This window comes from Pantherophis guttatus, chromosome 3 (assembly GCF_059756535.1).
Source record: "Pantherophis guttatus breed Tessera chromosome 3, ASM5975653v1, whole genome shotgun sequence".
Classification (NCBI taxonomy): domain Eukaryota; kingdom Metazoa; phylum Chordata; class Lepidosauria; order Squamata; family Colubridae; genus Pantherophis; species Pantherophis guttatus.
The window spans coordinates 42,254,572-42,272,419 of NC_142065.1; the positions used below are offsets into that span (position 1 = coordinate 42,254,572).

The window sequence follows — 17,848 nt, forward strand, 5'->3', positions numbered from 1 at the left end:
TGATGTATGCGATAATGCATGTTTTATCATTTTGCTGTAATAGCACACAGAGTTTTGGTCAGGGGACACAATTAACACTTTGAGCCAAAAGCTGCAGAGACAAGGCAATGTTGCAAAAAAAAAAAAAAAAAAAAAAGGATGGTGCCCTATACAGCAGGGGTGTAAAACTTGCGTCATCATGGCGGTGTCACATGACATATTGGGACTTTTCTCCCCTTTGCTAAACTGGGCATGGGCGTGGACAGTGTGATGCATCTGGCCCGAGGGCCACAAGTTTGACAGCCCTGCTATACAGTGGCTCCAGAGTTTTCTTCTTCCTCTGGCCTTTGAGAAGATATTAGATAGGTTTTAAAAATTTAATTAAGCCTATTTTAGGACAATTTTGATGGTTAGGAAACATAGTTGAAACAAGCAAAATCATCATACATTTATCAGAAAAATCTATTGTGGAAATATGAACTCATCTCAAGAAAACTGAGCTGACTGTGAAGCCTTGTTGCACTTCAAAGGAACAATTGTACGGGGCACTTTAAAACACAAATAGGGTTATTTCTCAAATGTACTGATATGGTCATTTTGTGACAGCTGAACAGTCTTTTCAGAATAAAAAGTAGAGATTTAAAAACAAAAGTAGTGATTTTAAACTTCCTATTACATATGCCCAGAATAGGATGAAACCACAAAAGAATATACAGCTTCTCTTTCCATTTAGAGAGAAAATATAATGTATTGAAACAAATCTGTATTATGGTCGTAGACCAGTCAAGTACAGTCAATTAAAAAGCATAGTAGATTCATCAGTAAAAGAAAAAACATTATGAAAAACTAGAATATATATAAAAGAAGAGACAGACACCGCTATCTCAGGAACTTAAAATATATTATCCACTTAGCTTTTGTTGGCCTCTGCTAACATCGTCAGTGTAAAAACTACAATTGAAGAGATATTCGCCTTTATGCATCATAGATCAATTTGGCCATTGTGTGCGTGATAGATCCATCCACCCGCCTCCCACCTATAATTAGCTCTGTCGTTTTTACTTCAGACATGTTAATCGATGGAGGCATCATTCCCTGGAGATGGGCAGCCCAAGCAGTGCGCGATAGGGGAGGAAGCAACAGGAGCTAAGCCTCCATCGATTAACATGTCTGAAGTAAAAATGACAGAGCTAATTATAGGTGTGAAGTGGGCCTATCACGCGCACAATGGCCAAATTGATCCATGATGCATAAAGGTGAATATCTCTTCAATGGTAGTTTATACACTCTGATGATGTTTCAGATGCTAACGAAAGCTAAATGGATAATATAATTTAAGTTCCGGAGATCACAATGTCTGTCTCTTCTTTTATAGCTACACCTGGAACTCATATTTTTAGGATAGTTCGATAAACACACACACACACACACACACACACACACACACACACACACAAATCTAAAAGGAGGGGTAGAGGCATTAAATCCTGTAGGAGAGCATAAAGAATAGTATGTGGAAGACTATAAAATTAGAGACCATTGTAGTATGATAAAGATGATGCTCATTATGTCTAGTTTATGGCCCAGTCATCAACTGATGAATTTTAAGTGCTACTGCTCAGAACCTGGCAACACTGGAATTTGCAGTAGGGTTGGTATCTGGAAGCAGCAAGGAACTGTAGAATTGTCCTTGCTCTCTAGGTATTTGTGCAGTACTGGTGAGCTGCGGCTAAATAAATGTCTGTAATACAGGCACTGGAGAAACACAAGTTTTGTTGTTTCGGTGTCCAGAGATACAGGAGCATCTTTTTTCTCCAGGTAAGGAACCTTCCTGTATCGGCCTTCAAGACATTGTGCCAGAGTAAAGGGCCTCCGGTATTTAAGTATGCCATAGGGCCATGATGGTGAACCTATGGCACATGTGCCAAAGGTGGCACGCAGGACCCTCTCCCTGGGCACACGAGCCATTGCCCCAGTTCAGCTCCGCCATGCATGTGCGCGTGCCTCCTGCCAGCCAGCTGGTCTTTGGGTCTCTGTCACACATATGCGTGGAGGGAACGTGGGGGGGGGCGCACCCATTGCATTTTGGGGGTTTGCACACGTGCGCTTTGGGCACTTGGTCCGGAAAAGGTTAGCCATCACTGCCATAGGCGAAGCAAAGTACCTGTTGGATTCACTGGCACTTTGTGTTTGCTACACACAATTTAATGAGCATTTTGGCCTGATCATATTCCATGCTGAGTAAAAGACTTGGAAAGATGAGATATTAGTTTCCAATGCCTATTTCCATGTGCACTGGAAATCATTACTCATCATTTAAAGTGCCCGCTAAATATGCACAGAGGAAATAATTCTTGAATTCACAAAAGAATATATTTATAACAAAATATAACAGACAAAAACTGCTTTAATTTGAGATTATACATTTTTACTATTTTAGCATTTTTCAGTTATTAAATACAGAGGTAAGCAGAAATAGGCAATGATTCCCAATTTGTCTATTGCCAAAGGTTTCTGTCCACCTTTCATCTCTGGAGACTTTTATGTGGAATGCTTGATTAAAGCAACAACCCCCCCCCCAGTCCTTCAGAGGTTTTCAGTGAGATGGACTAGGCCTTCTAATTGGGAAACCAGGGAATATGTAGAAACTACAGATGGATGAGAAATGCTGGATTAGATTTAATTTGGACCAGTCCTAAAAAAGCACTAAACTTATTTAAACCAGAATGATCATTTACAATGGATTAGTTATATTTATCTCTTAAAATAGGGTGTTTGTTTATAAAAGTTAAACATGAGATTGTAGTAGTTATAGTTCTTAAAGAACAAAATATATTTATGCAGCTATGAGGTCAATTCCTTTCCACTTCACTTCATCAGCAGAAAGTGCATCAATGTGAAAGACATCTGTTAACCAAAACATGCTGTCATACTGCATATTTTAGAAAATTAACAAGCTAAAGCATTAATTTCTCAAGACATTAAATATTTATGAAACATTACCTGCTGTTTAAGATGCAATGTTGAGAAATGTTTCATATGCTTACAGCTTTTTCTTACAACTATAATTTGCAAGGACTACTTGAAACACTTAGAATCTGGGGGGGAAGTTCCATTTATATTCAAATGGCCATTATTTCTTGGTAAACCTGACTGAACTGTCAATCAGAATATAAGTTTCATTTTAAGCATTGTTCCAACTGCAAGAAGAATCTTGCAAGTATATTTAAGTTTGATGGACAACTATATCACCAATCAGAGAAACACCCATGGGATCACCACTTTCAGGTCTCATAGCAGACTCTAATGCAATGTCTAAAATTATAGCTCTCCCACATATACAACCCAAAATATGGATCCAGTATGTAGATGACACCTGTCATAATAAAAAAGAAACAGGACAAGACACAAGAAGCAGCCAACAACTTCTTCCAAGAAATAAAATTCACAAGGGAAGAATAAAACAACAATACACTATCCTTCCTGGATATCCACATCAGCAGAGGCAATGATGGCAAATTAGAAACATAAGTTTATCATAAAACCATCCACACTAACCAAGTGCTCCATTACAAAGTAACAACCCAACCTTCCACAACAGAATCTATGTAAGAACACTATTTAGACAAATAGTGTCTAAACCAATGCTTAGAAAATCAATGCAGCAGCTCTGAAATCAGGAAAAGGAAAGAGATCATCTATATAACATTTTCCAGCAAAATAGTCCGAGAACTAATAATTATACATTGATTTCTGCATTGTTCAGATTTGTGAATTCAGATACAGATAATCAGATAATCTTAGCCTAGGGAACAACAGAGAATTTCACTGAATAATGCTTTATGTTATGAATTTACAGATCAAACTTAAGATCAAACAAACTTACATGTGTTTGTTTAGGGATTTGCAGGCTGCCTCAATCTATTACAACTGCTGGCAGTTTACAGAATAACTATAATTAAAAAAGCAAAGTAAAAACAAACAACTTAAAAACTCTAAGGGCATATTCACAGCCTGGTTGTCATTCATTAAATCCTTCCCAAGGTCTGTGAAGCAATTTCATGATAGCCTAGACTTGTCTCACTGTAGCTGCTGAGAAGAACTCCAGATGACCAAGCAGCACAATGGGTGTACAAAAATCAGCATCTATTCACTGTGTTGTTTTCCTTCTCTTTTTAGAATCAGAGAATTATAGAAATGGGAGTGACTTCAGAAATTATTTAGTCCAGCCCCCTGCTAGAGCAGGAACCACTGAGTATCTCTGAGAGATGACCATCTAGCTATTGTTTAAAGATCTCTCTATAGCGAAAGAGAACTCCCTATATGATGTGATAGCCTATTCTATTGGCTATTGACTTGTACAAGTGGTCCTTGACTTATCACCACAATTGAGCCCAAAATTTCCATTGCTAAGCAAGACAGTTTTTAAGTGAGTTTTGTTCCATTTTATGATCTTTCTTATTGCAATTGTTAGTAATACAGTTGTTTATTGAATCTGGCTTCCCCATTGACTTTGCTTGTCACAAGTTCGCAAAAGGTGATCACATGACCTCAGGACACTGCAACCATCATATATATATATATATATATATATATATATATATATATATATATATATATATATATATATATATATATATATATATATGTGTGTGTGTGTGTGTGTGTGTGTGTGTGTGTGTGTGTGTGTGTGTGTGTGTGTGTGTGTGTAGGTCTTTGGTTATTTCGTGCTTCCAGGAAGCACGAAGCCGAGAACACCAGCCTGAAGATGACGAATGAGACTTCGTCAAAACGTCGCCAAGACACCTCCAATTTTACGTGGGAGAAGACCCGAATAACCAAAGACCTACATACAAACACCCGCGAAAACCTGAGAAAACATATATATATATATATATATATATACCAGTTGCCAAGCATCTGAATTTTGATCATGTGACCATCAGGATGCTGCAATGGTTCTGTGCAAAATGGTCATAAATCACTTTTTAAAGTGCCATTATAATTTCAGACTGTCATTAAACTAATGGTTCTAAGTCAAGGACTACCTTTATAATCAGGAAATACTTCTTGATGTCTAACATGAACCTTCTTCCTTGTAATTTTAACGTGCTAGTTCTGTTCTTCTTTTTTGAAGCAATAAGTAATAAGTTCAAACCCTCTTCTATGTGACAATCCTTCAGGTATCTTAAGATGCCTATTATCTCCCTTCAATCTTTTCCGTAAGCTAAACATACTCAAATCTTTTAATCATTTCTCATAGTGTTTGTTTGCAAACATTTTTACCCTCTTGGCACCTTCTTGTTCCAATTTGCCCGTTCTTTTTTTAACTGGTGTCTCTGACTGGATCCAAGCTCTGTGCTTTTGTTAATATAAATTTTATATTTTTAATAGTTGCATCAAATTGCAAGCTCTTGTTTAATTCGTGGTACAGCAAGGATACCCATAACTATATTTGCATTTTTTCGTCCCAGGTCCAGAATTTTATATTTCTTTCTTTAAAATTGTATCCTGTTAATGTATGGTCACTGCTAAAACTTATATATATCCTGTGGAACCTTCTCATTTTTATCTAAAGTCATCTAGCTTTGAGTCATCTGCAAACTTTATAACTGTCACCCCAACTTCTTCATCCAAGTTCCTGATAACTCCAACTCCTGATATTTCCCTCCAAGCTGAGATGGAGCCCTTAAGGAGCTCTCTGGAGGTGTGATCATTCAGGCCATCATGACTTCATCTAAGAGAAATAGCATCTTATTGGTGTGTTACCATTTTATGAAGGAAATATAACCAGAAATTCTATGTCTACTATGTCTACTACATTCTGTGACATATAAAGTCCCCCGCACCAATGCACTTGTTTTGAAGGAGTGCAGCAAAATGGTCAATGAGAGAGAAAACACCAAAGCTATTCCTTCACTGTTGTATGATGGCAGTTTGGCAATTTCAGGAAGGAGAAGCTAGGAAAGCAGGATGAGGCAGTCACTCCTGCCAATGGGAAAACAGACTTCTACAGTTAGTTTCAAAACAGGATTTTGCAATTCCTCTGGAGTTGCAATTTTGTGATTGCAATCACATCATCCAGCAATCAAGCTGGAAGTAAATTTCAGCAGGCTGGCCTGGCCTAACTCTCCTCTTTTAAATTTTTAATTCGTTTGATTTTATAAATTGGGTGTTTTAATCTGTGTTTTGGCCAAAATATTTAATAATTTTAAGGGACTTTTAATATTTGTATTATCTGTATTTTATCTTGGCTGTTCACTGCCCTGAGTCCTTCGGGAGTAGGGCGGTATAGAAATTTGATTAATAAATAAATAATAAATAAATAAATTGACTTGGCTGCTCATTTGTGACAATAGTGTGATTGACAGGACAATAAGTGCCAGGTGGGAGTATCCCAGAAATCATAGCTAATGAGAAGAATCTCTTGTGGCCATCCTTTCCTCAGCAACTGCACTGTTCCTGGATAAATCTCCAGATTTCTGACAAATTGGTTCAGCAAATTAAACTATAGGTTTCTTTGGATCTGTGGCACCAGAATAGCAAATGAAAGAGGAACTAGGAACATCTGAGGAACTGGCAATATTTGGGGAGTGATTTTTGCATCATGTGGCTGTATTTTATCCTGTTACTGCCTATTTGATTAATTATGATTAGATGGCACATCAATATGATTCTGATTTGTTTGCACATGTCACGTGTAATTGCAAACTTTTCAGATACATATATATTTAGATACAAGATGCAACCATGCAGGAGATTTACTGCAGATGCATGTGAGGCTGCAGTACACAACTGGAATTGCACCAAAGCTTCTCATACCTATATTGCAGCCATTCTGTGGATCTGCTTCCTTGTCCCGAATTCTCCATTTCTGGTCTTCAGAAAGGCAGGGAATCAGAATGTTTTTGTTATGCATTGCTTCTGTAGTATGACAAAAATTCATCTGAGGTATGAAGAAGGGAAGTGTTTTTGTGAGTACAAACATTCTACTCCCTTCCTTCTAAATATTTATCCTGCCAATTCATTTATAATACAGGATCCTGAGAAGCTGGAACAATGGGCAGAAACTAGTAAGATGAATTTCAACACCTTAGTGGTTTATAGGCTGAATTTGAACCAACAGTGTGATGCAACTGGGAAAAAAATGTTATGATATGTCAGTGGTAATCTAATGTGACAATCAAGGAAAGCTATCATTCCTCTATGTTGCATGCATTAGGCTGCATTTCAGTTTTGGCATTATTTTTTTCCTTGGCAAACAAAGTGGAGCCTATCCAGAGAATGGCAATCAATATGACAGGATGACTGCAAGGAGAACATTATGAGACCTGATTGGAAGCATTGAATATGCTTAATCTGAAGAAGAAGAAATAGGAGAACTGTCTTCAAGAATCTGAAGGACTGACATATGGGGCAGAAGTGTTCAGGATTGTTCCAGAACACAGGACAATACATTGTGGTTTTAAACGGAATAAGGTTTAGGTTGGACATTAGAAAAGATTTCCCAATGGGAAATTCCTGATTTCCCAATGGGAATTTCTCTATTCAATAATGAAACAGATTGTTTTGAAAAGTGATGGAGTCTCTATTTCTAGAGGTAATTTAGAGTTCGGATGGTCATCTGTCAAGCATGTCTATGAAGATTCTCAGTTATCCAGGTCATGGTTGTCCCAAAGGAGTTTTTCAAAAGGCAACTAGACTTTCTTTGTTTTTCTTTGAAGACATTTTGTTTCTCATCAAAGAAGCTTTTTCAGCTTCTTGAACTGAAGAAGTTTCTTGGCTGAGAAGCAAAACATTTTCAAAAAAAAACAAAGCCTGGTTGCCTTTTGAAAAAACATATTTGGGATCTATCAAAAATGATATAGTAGTGGATTCTTGCTGTGGGCAAGGAATTAGACTAGGTCAGGGGTGTCAAACTTGCAGCCCCTGAGCTGGATGTGTCATACTCTGGCCATGCTCACCCCCAGGTTAGCAAAGGAGGAAAAGTTGTGATACGTCACATGACGATGTGTCGTCACGAGTTTGACACCCCTGGACTAGATAATTGAGGTAACTTCCAAACCTTACTGCTATGACTCTGTGATTCATAAAAGTCTACATAAAGCCCATTGAATTCAGTGGGGTTAACAACAGGCCCACCCTTACACAGTAGAGAAGATATGTGCATGCCAATGTGCAGGATAAATACCTATGAGAAATATGCAAGACATATCGCCTGGTATTTGCACTATTTCATCAAACCTGTTTAGCAAGCTATATTATATACACAGGAGGAAGGAAGGAACAGAAATAGGAGGTGCCTAAAAGAGTATTATCTTGAGGGATTGGTAGAGACATGTATTAGGGCAGGAATGATTTAGGAGAAAAGGAGAAAACTTTTGATTTTATCACACTACTGGTGAGCTTTAGGGCTTGCTTACTGCTGTAAGATATTTTATTTTGTCATAAAAATGATATAATGCTGCTATTTGGGGATTTATTTCTATTCAACCAAGAGGGATGTCTACTACTCATGATTGTTAGAAGAAAGCTACTATGTATTATGTACAGTGGTGGGTTGCTACCGGTCCTCCCCAGTTCTTGCGAACCGGTAGTAGAAATTTTGAGTAGTTCAGAGAACCGGTAAATACCATTTCTGCCTGGCCCCACCCCCAATCTATTCTCTGCCTCCTGAGTCCCAGCTGATCTGCTAGAAGGAAAAAATCAGGGCTCACTTGACAAAGAAGAGAGAAAAAAAAAAACAAGACACCTTAGCTTTAAATTGAGAAGCCAAGAAGCCTCCCAACTGATCAGCTAGAACTGATCCGCTCCTTGTAAACCGTTCGGTGGTAGTAGATTGGCAATTGAGGCCAATCTGCCTAAAAGCGGTTTCTGATGCTCTCTGTGGTGACAGAATGGCAAAAAACCATTTAAACTCTTGCTGCGGTGCTTCAAAGGGCTGCCCTACAGCTGATCAGCGGTAAAAGGCAGTGTGGTGGTAGACCAGTGCACTCCAAAAACAAATGGGTAGACCGGAACGCTCCAAAAACAAATGGGTAGACCAGTACGGCTCTGCAAGCAGTTAAAAGCCTGGTAGACCAGTACCTCTGCTAAATCCTAAAGAATTGTTTGTCACATGACCATCAAACCATGCCCACAAAATAAGCCACACCCACAGAACCCGTAGTAAAAAAATTTAGAACCCACCCCTGATTATGTATCATTATCATTATTAATCCTCTTTTTCTCCCCCAAGAACTTTCAAGTTGGCAATTAATTGTGTTGTGTTCTTACACCTCTTCAGGAACTCTTATACTATGAGGATGTTTCTTTTAGTCTCCTGATCATATATGGAATTTTCATATGGCTTATGCTATCATTTCCCTTAGTGTGAAAGAGGAAAAAATAAAACAGCTTCAAAATTTGTTTTGTCTGCATGCTATTTAGCTAGATGGGCTCTAAAAGGTAGAGTACTTTTCTAAACCTTCTACTTTCTGATGTTATATGAAGATATCACATGGTAATTTAGGTATACTCTGCAAATATTTCCTTTTCAGTAAATAGCTATATCAGTGACGGCTAACCTTTTTCGGACTGAGTGCCCAAAGTGCACCCCCAAAATGCAATGCATGGATGCCCCCCATGCATGTGTGCGCACCCCCGCACATGCGACCCGCTCCCCCAAGCATATGCGTGTGGCCCCCCGCACGCACACCACCTCCATATATGCAAGTGTGTCCCCCATGCCATGCATGTGTGGCAGAGACCCAAAGACCAGCTGGCCGGCAGGAGGCATGCATGCATGCGCAGCAGAGCTGAACTGGGTCAATGGTTTTAGTGCTCACAGAGAGGGCGCTGTGTGCCATCTCTGGCATGCATGCCATAGGTTCACCATCACGGAGCAATATTGTCTCTTAATCATATCTATGCATAGTTAAATTGAGAGTGGAAATGGTAGGCAATTGTATTCCACCACTTGTACTTGAATGGCTTATCCAAGTTCCAATCTATCATTATTTTATTTTGTGGCATATGGAACATATGTGCAAATAGGCAGCATTATAAATTTCCTAAATAAATAAATAAACACATTACTACATAAACTGTACAAGGCTTTGAGAACTGTAATTTTGGTTTTAGTTTTGGTTGATCATTGTTTTTAATGTCTTGTGAATCATCCAGAGTCCCTGGTTCCCATATAAACCAAATACAGCAAACAAATAAACAACTTGGGGTGCTGTCAAGGTACAGATACAAGGTGCAAAAGAGTGGTACTATTTATGAAATTATCCCCAACCTTATCTCAGGCTAGAAAGCATGGTTACATCAGTCATTCCACCCATCATATTCCTATTCCAGTTTTCAACCATGATATAGAATGTACAATTCGTTCATCCATTTGTGGTGCAGTGCAGGAAGTATGTAAATCAGGGAAGAAGCAACATGCATATACAAAGGGACATGTGCATGTCTTGATTTGATGAACTCAATTTAGTACAAGGTCATCTGTTTTGTAACATGTTCTTTAAGGTAATCCTATATTCCCATGCTTTCAGTTACGTAAAACACTGGATTATCTCCAAGAATAGAAAATTCTGATGTAGTTGCTCTTCTAATAATGTGCTTCCTTATTTATTTTGACTTGATTTTGAGACGGGGTGGTGAAATTTCTAGGAGCAGCCATTCAGAATGAAACTTTTGCATGTTTTAAAATACCCAACTGTTTTAGGCTTTCTTTGCTCCCCATCCAAGAAGTCTGTGCAATCACATTGCATTTCCACACTAACGATTAGTAACGTTTTATGATCTCAACCAGTCATCACTATTGCAAAGTAAAGCATATATTCATTACTACTGCTTTTCCATACAACTGCAGAATGACAGTATTAGACATTATAAATCATTAGTAGGGAAGAAGTTGTTCGTTCCTTTGCTCGTTACTATTACAAACCTTTAAACCATGGCATATCATAAATAACTAGGGACAAGAAGTCAGAAAAACAGCCATGACAGGCTCTATCCATAGTCAGCTCTTTCAATCAAGATGTGGTTCGACAAGTTAAGGCTTGCCTGTCATCAGGAAGTGTTTGTAATGCTAAAGTAGAGCCTCAGAATATGTGTAGCAGTGAGGTTGGAACATCTGAATATTTACAGGAAGCATTTTTCTCCGAGAACTGAATAGCAGGCTTTCCTATCAGAGGAAGTCCTTTATCAGATAGGCATTAGAAATTGGCAATTGCATATAATATTGTATTTGCAGGCTCATTTAGGACTAGGATTGGGGCATATCTCTATTCAGTCATCAAGCCATATGTTAAAGAACAGTAACCTTTTCAATTCAGCTTCAATTCCATTTGTAAGAACTCCAATTCCAATCTTCTGGTGTGAAAGTCACAAGATTTCAATTATCTCATGGGAATCACCAAAATCTTATTATAGATGATTTGTCTACCATATAATTAAAAATAAAACATGTCATGATGGGTCTATAAAATCATCAGGAGTCAAGCTGAACTCAAAAATTTCACCTTTTAATCTTCATCTGTGTTGACAAAACCTTGAAGAAAAACAAGCTGCTCTGGACTGTGATTCTGTACAGCAAAGCAAGGTCCTTGGGAAGCAATTCAATGCATTTAAATAATGTAAAAAACAACAACAACACTGTGCTGACAATTAATGCAACCCTAAACTTTTGCTTCTAAAAGACAGGAAGAAGGATGGAGAAAGAAAAGTTGACTGAAGTGAGTGACTGATAAAGGAATAATTCATCAGAAGCTCTCCAATCATAATTCAACAGGATTAAAAATACTGAGTTCTTTATCCACAAATATAATTAATTATGATTTACAAAGAGGCACATGCTTCCTTTTTATATAAAAATGTAAACGTAAAGTAACCCAGCTCCCATTCCCTATGCCTACTTTTATAAATGTTCATGTTTCCTGGCAGTGATTTTCTTCTAACATCTGCAATTTTCCTAGACACTGTTCATTAAAAAGAGGGCAGTTGATATAGTTCTGTATCTTTGCACAAATTGGCTTGCCCTTACAAGACTGAAATTGGACTGGTTTGCTGTCCATGGAAGGGGCAGCACCAAATGCTTGTTCTGTCAAAAACAAAACAAAAAAATTTTTTTTCCTTTCAATTTCTAAGCCTAATTCCACTTCTCATTTTATGGGAATAGAGCTCAAATTTTGCAATGTTAAGATGTGTCAATTTCAACACCCAGAATCTTTTAGCCAGCATATTTCCTGGGGAATTCTGGAAATCAAAAGTGCAGATTTAGATGTAACACATCTAAAAGAGCCATGGTGGCGAAGTGGTTAGAATGCAGTACTGCAGGCTAACTCACTGTTCGCTCCAGAAGTTCCATTCTGAGCGGTTCAAGGTTGACTCAGCCTTCCATCCTTCTGAGGTCGGTAAAATGAGGACCCAGATTGTTGAGAGCAATATGCTAACTCTGTAAACCCCTTAGAGAGGGCTGTAAAGCACTGTAAAGCGGTATATAAGTCTAAGTGCTATTGCTTAATGTGCTAAAGGTTGAGAAATTCTGGTATAGAGATTTGATGAGACCTCTCCTATCAGCACACTCTTCCCTAAAACCAACATTCCTGTGCCTGAGACAAACTATTTGTTTGGCAATTTCTGACTTTGGGCATCATTTTGATAGGATTGTTGACTAATAATTGATTCTTTAGCACTATATGTTAGAACTGGGCAAACAATAACCTTGATGGTACATACACTTGTTGTCCATATGATATATTTGCCCTTTAATATTTGGCTTGAGACATAATTGTCTGACCTTGGTCTTAAGCCTAAACTATTTCACAGGAATGTTTTGCAGATAAATTGGTGGTTGGGAAAGAAGCACATTCATTGCCCTGAACGTCTCAGAAAAATAATGATGTAGTATCCATAATGCAAAGACAGATATAAAAATGCCCATCTTGAAGGATGATACAACAAGAGAGGGAATTTTGTCTCATGACTGTCCTACACAAAACTCTACCAGCACAGATTGGGGACCTGCTATCTAGTTTAAAATGTATATTAACTTTTGTTAGAAATCTTGTAAGAGCTAAATATAAACTGCCTTTCTATTCTGCTTGACAAATCAGTTTTCTGCCAGAACAGAATTTGATCAAGCAACAGGAATGAAACAACCTATTTAATTTTCAGATTGTATCAGAAGCCCTGATTATTTTTTTGTGTGGCAATATTCAGTTCCTGCATTTTTCTGTTTTCTTTTGCTGAAAAGTTTAATATAATAACAGACAAAAATGTAACATGCACAATAATATATTCCTCTAAAACCACACCACAGTGTGAAAATAAACATGTTTGTTTTATACCAACAGCCGGTTTCAAAATGCTGCAATACAAGATGAAAACATATACAGGTAACTGGAAAGCATTGAATGGTATGAAGCCTAAACTAGAAAATGTGAGAAAAATGTAGTCAAATGATTGACACGCTGATGATAAACAAACATTAGTAATCTGACATTTAAGTTTGCCACCCTCAAGCAGTAATAGGAATGGTCTCTCTGACACTGTAATTCTCAGAGGTATTTTCTGATGACATTTGGCTCTTTTGCCCAATAGAAGGAGTTGCTTTTTGTTGATATTTCTTTAACTACAGTCTGCTACAGGATGTGTCCTTCAAATTCTAGGAAATAAATGTTGCCTTTGATCTGTGACAAGTAGCATTTGGTGCTAAACAAGTCATGGGTGATCCAGTTTGTGTCGATGATTGATGGCAGTTTGAGGACATTTCAGGTGTTTCTCCAGATTGGAAGATTTTCACCGTATTTTTTTGTATTTTTCTCAGCTTTGGATATTGAGACAGAGTAAGAGAAATAGAGAGCGATCATTTCCCCAATCTTCATTTTGCAGTAAACCAGTTTCTACTGCATTAATATCCTGCATAAAGGTAGAATCTAAAGCAAGGTTTTTCTTGCTGATGTAGTGGAATGAAGAGAGGATAATATATGTTCTGCAGTCACATGGGCTGCTTGTTATTCCCCTTATATATTTTCAATGAAACCCTATGGGAAATAAAAAAATCAGAACATTTAAAACAGAAACTTGGATGATTTTCCCGAAATAGAAGTATATTTCTCAGAATATAAGGTGGGAAATGAATATCATAGTAGAATTAGCATTTGTGATGGTAATGATGATACGTGTTCACAAATAAAAAAAATATAGACTGGAGAAGAAATAATGTGACAGATTATTTTTCCACAAGAGGGCAGTGCACTAAAAAAACAAAAGAGATATTTAACATTAATATTATCTGATCACTCCATTTGATTTGTGTGCATTCCATGCCATCTAATAAGTAAACGTATGAAGGGGGAATCCTGTTCATCTCAGTCTCAACCATTTTAGAAGTGGCACATAAAACCTGAATAACAGATAACATCTTTAGAAATGCTTTGCAATAACAGAGTACATTTGGAGATATGACAGCAGGGGTACTTTCAGTATACTTAGTCACTGCTTTACATTCTCATCGAATTGAAGCTGATCTGCATGCACATGTCAGTGGATACCCCCAGGAATGGCATTTAAAAAGCTGCTTTAACAAGTTGAAAAAAGGGAGCTTTGTATGTACTTTTCATGATTCCTTGAAATGGAAACACCCTGAAATAAATAAGATTCATTGTTACTTCACTAGAAAGGATTGAACAGCCTGCAATGCCTGAGAATTTTCCCTGTTAGCTGCAACATTAGAACTCATTTCATCCATGATAATTGGTAGGAAAGAAATTGAAGAGAGATATTGTGATGACATTATGTGATAAATGTTAAATGTAATGATGTTATGGGAAAAGAAGAACACAAGATGAGCTTGCAGGTAGTCCTGCACCACGCTCAGCATTTTAGTAGTGGAACAAAGCTAGAGAAAAATACATTTTTTAAAGGGGTGGGGTAGGTAGGAGATTAAAGCAAAGTCATTATGACATGGTATCTCTGGATCTGTATATAATTACCTTGGAAATCAGAGCGCCCTTTGATTCGTGAAAAGACAATAGTTCAAATTATGCATAGACACTTGTACATATTCACAAATCTGAATATTTTCAGTGATGAATATGCCCAGTGATGACAATTATGTGCTTATTGGGTAAAAAATACAGCAGGGAGGTTATATAATAAAATCACAGCACTCCCTTTCCTGTAAGTATCTGTTATGACATGACGCAAGTTATTCATGCCGCTAACTCACATGAAACTCAGCTATGCATAAACATTAAATGATGCATGCCTGAGAAGGGTGTAGTCTCTTTGAAAAGATTTTAAAAATGATAAGCTGTCACAGACAACTAAGCAGGAACAAACTGATTGATATGGCATTCCATCCACAATCACACAATTATGCACAGGATTTTTTAATTGTGTGTTGTGGGGAGGTAAACTCAGAGGCAAGCTTGTAGTTTTACCCTTCTTAAGTTTATGTACACTTTCTGGCAGCCAGATTAATTGATAGTTGCATATAAATTATGATAAATAATTACTGAATAATGTTATGAAAACTATAAGAATATATTTTTGCCTCTTAATAGATCAGTTTCCAGGATTCTTGGCCAGTATGGCTGCTAACAGAAAGCTGTCCTCTTCTTCCTAAAACAAAGACAGTCAAGGTGGGATGATCTTGAGTTTCTTGTTTTCACAGGCTAAATTCATATTTTACTTATGGTTGCCATATATCTATTTGTACCAGTTTAATACAGTTGTCTTAAACTACATTGCCCATCAATTCATCTCTCAGGGCACTAGCAGTTTCTTAACTGAAAATTTCTCAAAGCTTACGGATTGTTGCTCTGAGAGAGACGTCCCCTAGCCAGCATGGAATTCTGAAAGTTGAAGTCCACACATCTTAAAGTTGCTAAGATTGAGAAACAATGTCTCGAGGTGCTGGACTAGGAATGTGGAGGTCTAGATGCTAAACCTCTATTAGGCATGGAATCCAGCTGGGGGACTTTGGCCAGTCATGTCTTCTGAGTCCTAATAGGTTTGCACTCAGCAGAACAACAAAACTTCTCATCCCTCACAAGCTGATAAAAAAACAACAACAACAACGTCTGCTAAGCAGGACAAACGCATAGAAGAGCATCTATTGTTGTTCTGATGGGTTCTCTTGTCTCTCAACTAGCTTGATCACCCCAAAAATAATGACTGGAAGAGCAGCCAGAAAGTTTCAAATAGATAAATGTGGTTAATTCATTTGACATCATGACTTCTCTAACATTTATTTATAAGATTTGCTGCCCATCTCCTTTCAAAGCGATTCTTTCAAATGTAGCCAAAGAAATCATGACTGATAAAGGGGGGGGGGGGGGAGAAAGAGGTGAATAATTGCAAGGCATGCAAAGAAAGACACCAGATTAGCTTTCAGTGCTTGCCTTTTTGCTGGAGAAGGAGAATATTGAAATATTTGTTTGTTTTCTGTAAGCTATTTCTGCCACCTCTCACCACAGAGACTTTAGGCGGGGGCCGCGCATACACACACACAAAAACAGCGTCCTTTATAAAATAGTACTCCAAAAATAGTAAATCTTAATATTATAATGTCAGCAGTGCCTCGCTTGTCATACAAGACCGTCGCTACTGCTTTTCCGACACCGTTTAGGGCCAAAGCGGTGAGGAAGGGAAGGCAAGGGAGAGGTAGAAGGCGCGTCCCTCGGCCTCCAGAGCCTCCAGTTCCTTGGCTCTTGAAACAAGGGCTCGGCTTCAGGAATCTGGATTTAAACAATACCGCTGAGCGAGTGCGGGGCATTGAATTCCTTAGCTGCTTTCTGATTCTGCCTGGCGTGGCCTTCGCTTCTGGGACAGCAGAGAACGGGCTACTCCCAAACAGGAAAGGCGTTTTTTTTCCCCTCTGAAGTCTCAATTGCTTCTTGACTTTCCTGCGAGTGAGGCGGGAACCCAGCAACTCCCAGCCGCTCGCTTCCCTTTGCGGGAACAATCCAGCTCTGCCCCGCCAGCTGACGCCTTTTCCCAGTCACAATGACCCAGATCTGGACCGGGCGGCGCAGCGCGGCGCCATCCGCAGCTGCAGTCAAGAAGTGGCACTGGACAGTTCAGGTCATCATGTGTCCGGCAGCAACGCCCACCTATTCCCTCCTCTCTGCCGGCCGCATTTTTCCAGGAGCTTAGGAAAGACTGGAAGAGGAGGAGGAGGAGGGGCGCGGTGCTCACGTGGAGAAGAATTGCAGCGTGACGACGCCAAAGGAGAACCCGAAGGGAGGGATTCCCTCGAAGGTAAGAGCCGGCTGGGCTTCGGAGGATGGGGCGGAGCACGAGGAAGGGAACCCCCCCCATTTCATCATAATCCCATTTGTTCGGGATCCAAGGAATCCAGGCTGTCTGACTCGTGGATGTGCTGCAAAATTCCAAGCACTGCAGATTTTGGCAATGTGACTTGGAGAACAGCTTCCTTTGTCCACCTGTCTGGATTGAAAAATAAAACAATGGACTGATATTCAAAATGAGAAGCCGTAAACCTAGTTTACAGGGCAGCTGGGTCAAAACCTATCCATCCCATCCAGTTATCCAGTTAAAAATTATTTTTCCTACTGTCCTCCACATGCTGAGACCAGGGGCACCATATTGTGGAAAGCTAACTAGCACAAAAGTGTAATAGCAGAGTACTAGGACCAGGGTTACTTCATGCTAAAGGATCCTGTTAACAGAAAACAGATGGCCCTTAATTTACAACAGTTCGTTTAGTGAACATCCAAAGTTACAAGGCCCCTGAAAAAAGTGGCATGACTGTTTTTCACACTTATCACCATTGCAGCATCTCTATGGTCATGTGATCAAAATCCAGATGCTTGGCAACTGACTCATATTTATGACGGTTACAGTATCCTAT

General features: G+C 38.7%; 1 long non-coding RNA gene across 1 annotated transcript; it reads right to left on the minus strand.

Moving 5' to 3' along the window:
- Positions 1-13,290: 13,290 nt before the first annotated feature.
- On the minus strand, positions 13,291-16,817 carry LOC148114559 (uncharacterized). Its single transcript, XR_015733029.1, has 2 exons — positions 16,730-16,817; positions 13,291-15,594 (listed from the first exon to the last, which is right to left on the minus strand). It is a non-coding gene; the product is annotated as an uncharacterized LOC148114559 (long non-coding RNA).
- Positions 16,818-17,848: the final 1,031 nt, after the last annotated feature.